Source organism: Corvus hawaiiensis, chromosome 6 (assembly GCF_020740725.1).
Source record: "Corvus hawaiiensis isolate bCorHaw1 chromosome 6, bCorHaw1.pri.cur, whole genome shotgun sequence".
Classification (NCBI taxonomy): Eukaryota; Metazoa; Chordata; class Aves; order Passeriformes; family Corvidae; genus Corvus; species Corvus hawaiiensis.
Window position 1 is genome coordinate 15,428,191 of NC_063218.1, and position 12,444 is coordinate 15,440,634.

Consider the following 12,444-nt stretch of genomic DNA (forward strand, 5'->3'; position numbering starts at 1 on the left):
TGTATTTAATATATCTTCTCTAAGGTTGTGTAATTCAACAGGATTAGGGAGTTTGGTAATGATAGACAGGTCTTTTACCTGTATGTAAACAACACAACAGGGAATTTATTTAAAAGAAAATCACCTAAGTGTTTAGGTACAGCATTAAGGCACAAATGGGTTTATCTACGCCCAACAAGCCTTCTGCAAGCTGGATCTATGTTTAACAGCCTCCACTGGATGGTGGTGGCCCCCTCATTCTAAAATAAATACTCCCCTGACCGCAGTATACTTGTTTTAAAAGCAAGAGAAAAAAAAAAATCAAAGCTTGTTGGACTGATTTGCTTGTTTGGAGAAGCTGACTGAGCATAGTTGGCCTTAGACATGGTGGGGAGGGGGTCAGGGAGCAGGACTGTTTTCATTTTATAGTGTAATAAAAGTTTCAACATATCACAACCCTCTTGCATGGGGCTACAGGAGTCACAACCAATTTGCTGAAAAACACTGAGCTATAAAACAGTCTGGAGCCTCTTCTACAGCAGCCCTAATCCCCTAATAAAGAAGTGGAGATAATCAGACTGTGTCATTCACAAAAGGGCAGAAGTAGAATTTCAGGGCTGACTCCCATCCACGTTGCTCCCATGCAAGCATGTGCTGTGGAGACATTTCAGGGCAAGATTCACAGTCACCTGGAGGGAGGGAATCCAACCAAAGTCAAAACCCAAGTCCTGGGGCCTGAGGATGTGCCTGTGTGGTCTGACAAAAGTGCCAAGCAAGGCCATATATAGGTTGCAATTTGTCCCAACAGTTTTCTTCAGGTTGGCCCACCTGAGTGTTTTATGGTTGTGTGGAGCCAGGAGAAAAACAGAACAGCCAATGATGGAAATGGGAAACAAGGGGTTGAGGAGGCTCAGGGTGCTTATAGTCACTTTAGGTCCAGTCTGTGCTTGCAGGGATAATGCGGTGTAGCAATCCAAGCATGACTGCCCACTTCTGCAGGCTCAGCAGACCTAGTACCTGTGGTAAATGGATGGAGTTGCAGGTCTAAAAGCTTCCTGTGCAAGAGGCATGCTTTAGACCCCACCTTCAAAAGCAAGCTCAGCAAGGCAGAAATGACCACACACTTTGTGAATCCTTTCAGCAGCTTCATGTCATCTTGGTCCAACCCAACTCTTGAGTGGACATCATCAATTAATTGCACTGATGCTGCTGAGCTCCACTGTGCAATCTTGACTTACTCTCTTCCCAAGCACAGAGTTATTGGTAAGCTGAAGATTCTGCCCCTTGTCTTGGTATCAGCTGGAGGAGTTGGTGCTCCTAGCTCCCAGCCATGATGCAATGCAGATCCCAGGGTCAAACTGGGCTGCTGCTGTTATTGAAGGGATCTGTCTCTCTCACCCTCTACCTGCCCCTTGACCGTGCTGACCAGGCACAGAGGCTCAATCCATTAAATGGGTCTGAGTCGCTCCCTGCTGCTCCTGCCATCAGCTGCCAGGTGCACCCCAGCACAGCCCTGCACAGCTGATTGCTGGTAAGCAGACCCAGGAGCAAACTGAGCAGTGCCTGTTGCTGTTATTACAGTAAAGGAGACAGCAGGTGCCTTAGAGTAACACTTACAGGAAATTTGTCACTGTTTTTCAGCAGGAAACCTTCATATACTTTGCATTTAGCAACTTTCCTCTCTAGCTGTTGCAAAGAAAATGGAGAAATGCACAAGACAATTCTAGTTCAAACAGTAAGAGTGAAAGATTTTTGTGTCAAAGGAGCTTTTAATTGTGTTAGGCCTCGTGAAGAGAATGTCCATGATGTTGAAGGAATATATCAAATAACTATCCTTTGAGGGGGAAATCCAGAAGTTCTGACAGTTGAGCCTCCCGGTGGTCTGCTGAAATAATAAGAATGCTAATAACCATAATACTTAATAATAGCAAGTATTAATGTCCTATGGTACTAGACCTTTATGAGATCTACTCCCAAATACTGCATGCAGTGTGCCCAAAAGGCCAGCTCAGGACAGGTGCAGTAGGGAGATCTGAGCAGAGCAGGGGAGCTGAGAGCCTGGCTGGAACAACAGGAGCTGGGCTGGCTCACTGCTATGGAGAAAGTATCCCAGAGTGGATACCAGTGCTTTCTATAAATAAAGCAAGGGCATATCGTCAGGGAGAATGGAGAGACAGCTGAGCTAAAGGATAGAGTTGGCAGCAAAATAAATAAGGACCATGAGTCAATTAGAAAAAAACCTTGTAATCAGTGGAAAGAGGTTTTGAACAGTATATTACTGGGTGTAACAGGAGCTGGGGCTAGAGCCATGTTGGACACTTTTTGCATCCTGTCCTTGCAAGTTACAGCCTCTTGAAAACTCTCTAATGCTGGGTGTGCCTAAATCACTTAGCACTCTCCCACAGGCATCAAGAGCCTCCAGAGAGCTGCAGGCCCTGTGTCACCACATGCCCAGCACTGCTCAGGATGAGCAGCTTCATTCACTGCTCATCCCTGAGCCCCATCAGAAGTGGCTGATCACCAGCTGATGTCCTGGGGGTTAAACCTGGAGGGCTTCTCACCATGGTCAAGAGCCACTGTATTTTAATCATGACTAAAGGATGAGGAGACAGTGCTCCATTACCCACGTTTTTTAGACAGCTGCTTTATTGATAAATAGGCTAGATAACAGAGGTTAATTCCCGCTGACTGCAGAAGGAACCTGAGCTCCCAAATTTCAAGTCCCCTTTGGGTTTAAATCGGCATTTGTCTTGTACAGCCCAGCAGTTCTTGCAGCCTCTTAATGTGTTTAGCCTGTATTTCCTTGCTTCTTTTTGATGGACCTCATTCTATTCTGAATGAGGATTGTGCATAATGTTTACTAACAACAGCAAGGGACAAGACCTAAAGATGCAATGAGACCCTTTTAGTAGCTTTCTCCTATTACCAATACTGCTCTATCGTGGTAATTTATTTTACTAAGTGAATGGATGAAAGAACAGAGATGCAGGAGGTTGCATGAGACTGTGTGCAGTCAGAGGCAGCCCTGTGTTACAGTCTGATATTGTGGCAGTGTGAGCTTAGCCCTACCCGACTCCCCATTTTTCAAGCTCTGCTACTAGTTTATTTTTCTCTCCCTCTGTCATTTCATTCAATTTTATTTCTGCTTGGTAGTTTGTGCTGCCTCGTTTCCTTTTCCCACTGTTAGTCTTAAAAAAACTTATGAAAATTAAAAGCTTGATTCTGGCACAAGAGAAATGAAATGCTTTATTTAACAGGTGAATGAGGCACCGCCTTTTCTTTCGATGATATTCCTAGTCACAGATTTTCTGTTGAGACATCATTATTTAATTCTTTGGCCAAGTCATAAGCTGATGCAAATCAAATGGGAATTGTTTGCATTTGTTGGTGTTATAATCATGTTAGTTAGAAGAGAAGAGGGCAGGATGCATCTACTTGTCTCTAGTACATTTGTCCTGAGCATACTTAATGCAGTGATGGCTTGAAAAGATCTTTAAAAAATTCTGAATTGATGACAGGGGAAGTTGAATATTCTGATTTTATATAGCTTAATTAGTTTCAGAAGCAATTACAGGATTTGGAAAATTTTATTTTATGAAGCAAGTCATTTCAGTATTTTTTGTTATTTCAACATATCTTTTAGGTTCAATATTAAGTTAAATGGAAATGTAAATGAAATCTGATGTCTTTTAATAGATTTTGCTTTTTAAATAAAGATTACACTTCATGTTTGGAAACAGATCAAGAATTTGCTGCTGGAATCAGACCTGGCATGAGAAATACCAGCTTGCAGTGGTAAGATTTTTTTTTCCTAATACAGATTAGCTCAGTTGTTCAGAGCATGGTGCTAAATAATGCCAAGGTTTTGGATTCTATATGGGCCATTCACTTAAGAGTTGGACTTGATGACCCTTGTGAGTCTCTTCCAACTCAGAATATTCTGTGATTCATGATTCTGTGATCCTGATAATAGCAATGATATGTGGTGCATTGTCATGGCATACAACCACACAGCTCTGCTTGGTGGTGCATGGTAGCAAAGATGAGCAAGGGTTGTGTTGAGACAAAGAAAAGAATCTCTTCCATTGCTCTGGCATCAGTGGTTTCAGTACCAAAGGGGTTTTGGTCTGAGTGTTTACAGAGATGACTTTACTTTGAGATGTTCTGCGTAAAAATGAATGGGTATTTTTATAAAAATATATATCCTTGTGAGCAGGGCTCCTTATGAGGACAAAGTGGACTAAATACAGACTGAGGGAATATAAAACACACCTGTCCAGCTTCCTGACAAGTTGGTGCAAAGATTATACTTTAGGATTGCACCCAGGGTAAGTACATGGCATCATATTGCTCAATGGAGAAAGGTGAGGTTTCCAACAGGAGGACTCAACACAGAAATTGTCAACATGACAACCTTTGTATTGCACTTCGCTTTAACTTCACTGTTTAACTCCAAAAATTTGGAGTTAAATTTTATAAATCTGCAAGCCCAGGTCAAGATAGGCAAGACTGAGATGTATTTATTAGCATAATTCAGTGTGATGATCTTTGGAATGGATCTTTCAGTATGGATGGATGCTAAACAGCTCCTGAAGATTTTCTTCAAATGAAGTGTTTGTCCCACCACCACTGCAGAGATTAATTCAATGGACATGGCTGTTGAATACCTGAGAAAGTACCTGGTCTCACAGTGTTTACAAGAAGGAAAATGAGATATGGGCCCAGCGACAGATTTTCCAGTGGGCACAGAATCTGTTCCAGGATTAGTGCCGTACAAAATGTGATCTTATGCATTTGATGTTTTTCATAGTTATAAAGTTTGGAAGTCTGGAGTGTTTTATTACTGGGGATGAATGTCTTTGAAGGCAAACTGCAAGAGAATGGTCTTGAAATGTGCAAAACTAATGGGCATGTCTGGTATATTGCTGATTCCTTTGAAGAGATACTCTATTAGAAAGAACTGCTGCCAACACACTTGGGATGGACTGTGCCTCTTGAACCTTTTGCCCCATTTTGAGAAGGCTGATGGACAAGTCAGCTCAATGTAAGCAGACAGGAAGTAGGTTTGTGCAGCAGCTTAGAGCACATCAACCATGTATTTGCCACAGCTCTGTGGTGTGTAAGTAGATACCACAGTGGTGGGCACATTATAGCTGAGGGATGGATTAGATGGACTCAATGCATGAGAAGCAGCTGCACATACTCAGTTTCCCAGACCTGTCCTAAGCTTTTCTGGGGCTGACTCAACCAGTTGTGCACATACGTGTTCTATTATGCATGGTGTTGTTCTCTCTTTTTATTTTTATTGATTACATATTATTTTCTATAAATTCTGATTTTGCAATGATGAATCACCTCTCTGTCTTCTACAATCTCCCTTTCCCATGTTGCAAAACAGATTTAACTTCAGTCAGTGCCTACTGACATCATCCCAGTTTGCTTTTCTGTTCTGGGATGCCACCCATAAAGGTACAACACTAGGTTTACAGATAGAGTGTGCAGATAGAGGGCTTTATATGTACAGGAAAGTTACTACTCAATCATTCTGCTGAGCAGAGGGGAGCTGCAGGGAGCCACATTCCTGGCCACAGCCACAGACCCTGTTCCCCCAGCAGCCTTAGCCATGTCCAGGCAAAGATGGTGGCCAGGTGACCATGAAACTCAAGGCCTACCCTGGCAAATATTTCTTTTGCATGCAGAGATCTGCCAAGTCATGCTAACACACTTATCTGGGAAAATGTCCCTTCCTTGCTGAGTGTAAGACCTTGGGGGGGAGGCGGGAATTTTCAGCCTGAAAGCTTCTAAATCAACTGCAAAAAATTCAATATAATCAGTTCAGAGGATAGCTTCAAAATACAAATGCTAAAAATAGAATTGGAGGGCTGGGGTTATATTTCTTTGATTTTTCAGGTGTTTGACTTTCTCACTGCTGTCCTTTTTTCACACAGTTCCTAGTCTCTCTTTGCATCTGTGGTGCCATTGTGCATATTTACTGCAGCATGTGCAGAGGTACACAAGTGTGTTTTTCCCATATAAAACAAGCAAGAGGTGCAGAGTCCCATGCTTATATCTGGTTGATGTCATTTTAGTTATCTGGAATAGTAGCTTTATTTTGATGTAATTTTATTTGGTTCTCTGATAATATGCATACTGTGCTGCTAACCTTTCTGATGATCTTTTCCTGAGGAGGCTTAGCCAGTACAGAATCCTGATCTGTGCGCTCCAGATGGTAGAGAAACAGAAATATATACTCCCTACAATTAACTCATTTTCCTGCTTGCTGCAATTCAGCCTAACCACCTGCAGAATGCACACCTGTTTTTTATATTTCATTGATGCCTGGCTTAGAGAGAGTGGTGGACTTTGTGCCTCAGGTCCTTTCCAGGTGTATTTGCACTTGTGGATGTCAGTAAATTACCCTGAACCATATGGGATCAGCAAAGAGTTTTTTACTCACCTCCGAAGAGCTTGAAGTCTTATTGCCTGTTTCTTATCCAACATAGGGTATTGATCTGGAGCTCAAAAAGGAAAAGTGTTAATGTGTCATGAGAATTTCATATTGCAAGTCAGTGTGCACCACTTACGTGTCATGTGATTTCGCAGATCTGAGGCACAGTTTTAAAAATCTCTTGATGAAACATCTGCCTCTCCCTGAAGTGATTCTTGTGCTCCTTGGCCTGAGCACCACTTACTTTGGAAAAAAGTAAGTACAGTTCCACTAAAATAATCAGGAAAGTATTGATTTATAGTACCTAGGGATCTGCTTGTTCTTTACATAAATAAATGCAAAAATCTATGTTCCCTGCCCTTGTTTGTCAGTTTTCCAGTAAGGACAAATGGAAATTGTCTGGAAGTAGAGTTTTAACTATATGAACAATTTCTTTATAGGAAGAAACCTGGAGAAAGCTCATATCTTCCACATTATTTTCCCCAGCTATTCTCTTGCCACACTAATTTGTACCTGTTATGGATATCTCAGGTAAAGGACTTCAGTCTTTACCCAAGTACAGCAGATTTCTAGTAAAATATCTGTTCATATGCACATATACATACAAAGAGAGAGAGTCCTTATTCATGTGTCTGTTGATAGAAGGTCAGAAGAGACAATAATAGTTTTTCATAAATAACAAAATACAATTACCCTAGGGAAAGAAAGGTTGGTAATGCCTGGTTGATTTATTATTTCTTTGCATATTTATGTGTGTTACTTCTATTGTATTATGAGACTTTCAGGCGTTTTGGCTGATGGCTTTGTCCTTACTCTGGTGTGACTCCATCAGCTTCCATGGTGCTGAAGCAATATACCTGAGCCTACCATGAAACAAATATTAGTTTCTGTGCTTTGTTACACAGATGTGATGCAGAGCTGAAATCAACTGATCCTCAGGCCAAACATGTGGTATGGATTGTGATTACAAAGATCAGTAATGAGGACAACACCCTTCACTTACTACAGTGGTTTCTGGTAAATCCTCCTTTTTCCTCCTCTTTAAAAAATAAAAGTAAAAATACTATGAAACACTCCATTCCTCTTCTTATCCTAAGCAATGAACTCATAACCACAGATGTTTCATAGAACTAGTGAAAATTTACACTATCAATCACTTTTTTTTTTGAGATAGGAAGCAGTGTTTTGGTTCTTGCCAGACACAAACGTGTCTCAAGCTCTGCTGCTGCCATGTGCTGCACAGGCTGCCCCAGTGAGCCTCCTGGCACACTCAATAAGTACTGCTGCCTGAAAAAGTGAAGTCTTGGTGCATGTATGAGGTTTCAGATTTTTTTAACTTTGGCTGTGTTTTAAAGCTAACCACAGTTTCCTGTGCAACCTGAGCTCCGTGTTTCCAGCATGCCCCAGTGTCGTTTCCGTGTGACTCAGATCTGGGCTGGTGTTTGCAGCCTGGCTTTCCCCTCGGGCCTGACCCACAGTCAGGGAGTGAGATCCCTGCTCCTGTGTTCCAGCCACGTGTACGTCTTCACTGGTGCACAGCAAGAGGTTGTCAGCAGTATGACAACAATAGCAGGGGAATGTGCTATTTGAGGATCTGGGACTTGTTGCTTCAAAATGTAAGGGAGATAAATAATTTAGGAAGATTCATATTTGGGTTCAGTGTTATACAAAAACAAGACTATTAAGGAGTAAATAATCAAATAAATATTTGGAAAGGTTGCCAAGTGCCATGTGTTGAAGATTTAAACCAGTTGTCATGAACTTGCATGATGTCTCTGAGGAGAACTATTTATCCTCACCAAAGTTTCTTGCAAATGCTCCCAAACTACCATTGCTAGGGTCAGCCTAGAGGGTCCACTTAAGCTGACCACTGGCCTGATTAATTTTTAGGTGCCAAGCCACAGAAAATAAGATTATATCAGAGGTTAATCAATGACACATAATAGTGACCACAACTGATGTGACAGACATGATGTACAATTGGCAGAGAAAGCAAAACCATTTTCACGAACAATAGAACGTGACAACCAAGAAATGACTCAGTCTTTGCAGCATTTCAGGGAAAATATCTTTGACATCCTGCATGCACCCTCTTCACTCATACATAGCGTGAATAGTTTAAGACACCTTATCTTGTCTCACAATCTCAGGTCAAAAGGAAATCACTCATTAAAGGAAAAAATGATGAACATGATTTAAGCACTTTTGAAAGGTGCTGTAATGGCATGCCTGTGCTTTGGTATCCAGAGAAGAAGCATAAAGCAGATGGATACCTTTCCCTACACTGACATGGTGTTGTTCCTTGCTCTGGTCCCAAAGGACTGTCCCACCTGAGGGTGAGAGTTTTGTCTCAGGAGACCAGACAGTACCCACTGCAGCCCACGATGTGATTGATCAGCCTGTTCCCAGACTGAGCCTGCACAGGCTCCCACCAGCTCCTGGGCAACTATCAAGTACCAGCCCCCTCCATCTGGGCTGGACCAGCTTTAGCCTAGTGAGCCAGGGAACTGTCTGTATCCCACTTGTATCGCCTTGAAACAAAACCCTCTCCTTGCTGAGCTGCCACAGGCACTCCCCCAGTGCTTGCTCAGCAGCCCTGCACGCTGCCCTGGTGCTCTCAGTGATAACCAGCTGATTAGCACAGCTATTGGCCTCTCCAGTTGGTGGTCAGCAGCATTCAGCATTTTGTCTCATCCTGGTGACCTGCCCTCTGCCAGCCTGTATCTCCAGGGTGGAGCTGGGGCCCTATAAGGATGTTTCCTCAGCAAAGAGCCACGGAGGCTGCCAGCTCCTGTAACCGGAGGAGATCTCAGCTGTGATGGCCATCACCCACACATGGCTGAGGCACCTGCAGCCCCACCAAACAAGGCCTGGTGAAAACACCCTAACCTGTCCCTATCAGTAAGGTGTGTCTAGATAAATGCCAAAGAACCGAAGCATGGCTGCAGCTCAAATACAGAAAATACATTCTGCTTATTGTTACAGCTCTCAGCAACATCAAAGCAGCTTGGCTGAAGTTCAGCTCTTTACTCCAACCCTCATCTGTGCTGTTCTGCTGTTCTCATCTTATGCATAAAGGTGTTAAACAGATTTTCCATCTCACTTTGTGGTTTTGACACTTGTAAACCAGGCATGGTTTTTCTTGGAGCTATGATCTCCAAACACAGCTCAAGAAAGATAATGATGTTTAGTTTGGATATCTGGATCTACCTGATTCAGCCTCATCAATTGGTGCTATGTAGCCCATGTACATAGCAAGCTACTTTTTTACTGTGAAAGAATCTGTCCTCTTGTAGACTTAGGGTGGGAGTTTTAACAGCCATTTAACTCTGCTCTTAAGGAATGAGTGATCTCTCACTTCAGTGGGGGAAAAACTCTTCCCAATTTGACTCTAATTTACTTATTCACATCAATTTTTATTATCTGGACTGTCATATTACTATGAAACAGCACTTACTACTTGAAAAAAAAAAGCAACAAAGAACAGAAACAGGAAAATATTTTTTGTGTCTTCTTGCTTTTAGTTCTTGTAATATCTCTTTCTGCAGTATGCTTGTGACTCTTACTATTGCACTGTTTGCTTACCAGTTCAGTAGACAGAGTACAGAAGTCTGCTGAGTTAGGTAAGTGTACAGTTATTTTTAACCGAGTTGAACATTACATGTTCATATGGCATGTTGTGCAACAGATATACACTGGTGTCATGACATTCTGTCCAGACACTTGTCCTAAATTTAGCTCTAAATTTAACCTGAGATGTAGGGCAAATAATTAAATGTCAGCCTTGTGAATCAAACCTGTTGCTTTGTGATTTGAACTTAAAGGAGGCATAAACCTCTGCTCCTCTCTTGTTGCGTGCTCAGTCAGTGCAGGACAAGGAAGCTTTCTCCATGGCAAGATAAAGGACAGTTCATTTGACCAGGGCTTCAGGTACCGTATTCATTACACAGGAGTTTGACAGCACACAAAACCAGCACTGGGTAAATAGAGGTGGTGGTGCAGTGTCCTTTAGCACAGCCTGTTCTGGAGCTTCTGCTGCTCTTGTCTGCACAGCAACCAACCGTGTCCCACCTCATCTCTGGGCCAGCATAGCAGGATCAATGTGGAGGACAACCTGTCCTCTTGCTTTCAGTTTCTGAGCCCCATGGCAGCAAACTCACTTCCAGCTGGGTTGGTCAGAAGCAACCTCCAGCATTCATCCCAAGCCAGGCGGGAGCCCATCTTTCCAGAGCCCAACCCACGCACCTCTCCCCTGGGGCTGTGCACAGGAGGGTCCTGCTCTGCCTTGCTGCTCTGCTAGCACCTGCCTTAGCTTCTTACCAAGCATATAGGGAGCTGTAACTCATTGTGGTAAAAGTTACGGACATTACTGCAAGATGCTGAATTTAGGTATGAACATTTTTTTGTTTTTTAAGGTCTGTTTATCTGTGGCAAGAGTAAAGCAAAGACAGATCCATATGCAGAAAGCCTCTCATGTTGTTGCAAGAAGGGAAGGAGAGCAATCCAATAAATTTTATTGCATACAGCAGGCACAGTAGTTCGAAACAAACCAGTCTGAAAGGAATTAGAGAGTACCACAGAAAAGCTTCAAGAGAGATTTGTTAATAAACTATCCTAAGAGACTGAATGGAGAGGTAAACAGCCATTGCATATATCCAAGGACTCCTTTTAAAAAACCTGTGAAAAAGTTGTTTTCCATAAAAATTGGTTTCATATTTCATAATTTGGAGACACTCTTTTTCCCAGGATCTTTGCTATTCACAGCAGCTTGTGTCTCACGTTGCCATTCTCATCCTCCTGCTCCCCTGAAGGAGCCTCAGAGCACTGGGATTGCAGCAATATCTCTGAATTTTGTGGGTTTTGTAAAGGTCAAGGTAAAGGCGAGTCTTTCATTAGAATTCTTACTAACATACATTTTAACATAAGATAAATGATATTTGCACAGCAAAGAGAACTAAATGATAATGTTTATGATTTCCCTCTTCCTCCAAGGAGCATGTATTTGTTTATATAGTCTTTGGGTTGTGTTCACTTCATATTAGATTTTCATGTTCCCTCTGACTGATTCTTCTTTCAGGTTGAGTCAGTGGATGTGACCTTATGGTGACATTTGCAGAGTGGCATTGACTGTAGTAGCTGCACACTCTTACAAAGCTCACTGGCGGGGCTGAGTCATCGGATACGTGAAATGGGTCTTAGGACCTGGATACTAGGATCATGTCATATTTCCAGAGGAGTGAGGACTTCATTTTGATTTGGTTTGAAAGGGAAAAATTTTCTGTGAGGAGCCACTGTGCAGAGGTGGAAGTCATACACTGAGCCAAAGGCCATCCTGACTCAGGGTGTGTGTCAGCAGCCATTGAAGTGGGATAAATTCCTCTTGAAAGGGGAATTATAATCTTGGTAGAGTGATCTCAAAACAGCTACATCTTTCCAGCAAAGAAGTATTTAGGCAGCAAAGTTAGTAAGGAGTAATGTATATCATATTCGTTACCCCTGGGCATGTGTGACATCCTGCACCTTTTCCCATAGAAGTGCTTCTGGCTCCTTGCCTCTCTCAAGGTATTGTGGCCAAAGCAATCATTAGTTCTTGCAAAGGAAATTGAAACCATCTTCTCTTGTGGGAGTTTCTATATTCTTGTTATTTTAACGTGGGTTGAGTAGCAGGAGGCACAGGAGAGGTGCTTGTGGTTCTGGTGCTCACATTTAATCTTTGGGACAGTCTGATGGAAGCACAGCATGGCAACACTGAATGCAAAGCTCTGCTCACTGGATATCATGGTAAAGGATGTGTACTCTAGCTCTGTGCTCTCAGGGAAATATGCCACTCAAAATACCTTGCTGTGTTTCTGAAGTAAAAAAGTTGAGACCAGATCTAAGTAACAAGACAACAGTTACAGGTAATTGGTGCACAAAGAGATATGCTGTCCTAAGGCAAAGTATTATGAGGATTTTCTGTCCAGGAACTGTTACTGTCAGAACTAGTCAGTATTTTCTTCCTTTCAGAACAGCCACAT

At 42.4% G+C, this 12,444-nt stretch overlaps 1 protein-coding gene across 1 annotated transcript in view; it reads left to right on the forward strand.

Annotated features, from left to right (window-relative positions):
- Nucleotides 1-3,755: 3,755 nt before the first annotated feature.
- The window catches only part of ASB2 (ankyrin repeat and SOCS box containing 2), a 41,540-nt gene continuing 32,851 nt past the window's right edge, over nt 3,756-12,444 (forward strand). The window contains exon 1 of the mRNA XM_048306529.1: nt 3,756-3,774. The gene's annotated coding sequence lies outside the window, so the exon portion shown is untranslated. The remainder of the gene's footprint in view (nt 3,775-12,444) is intronic.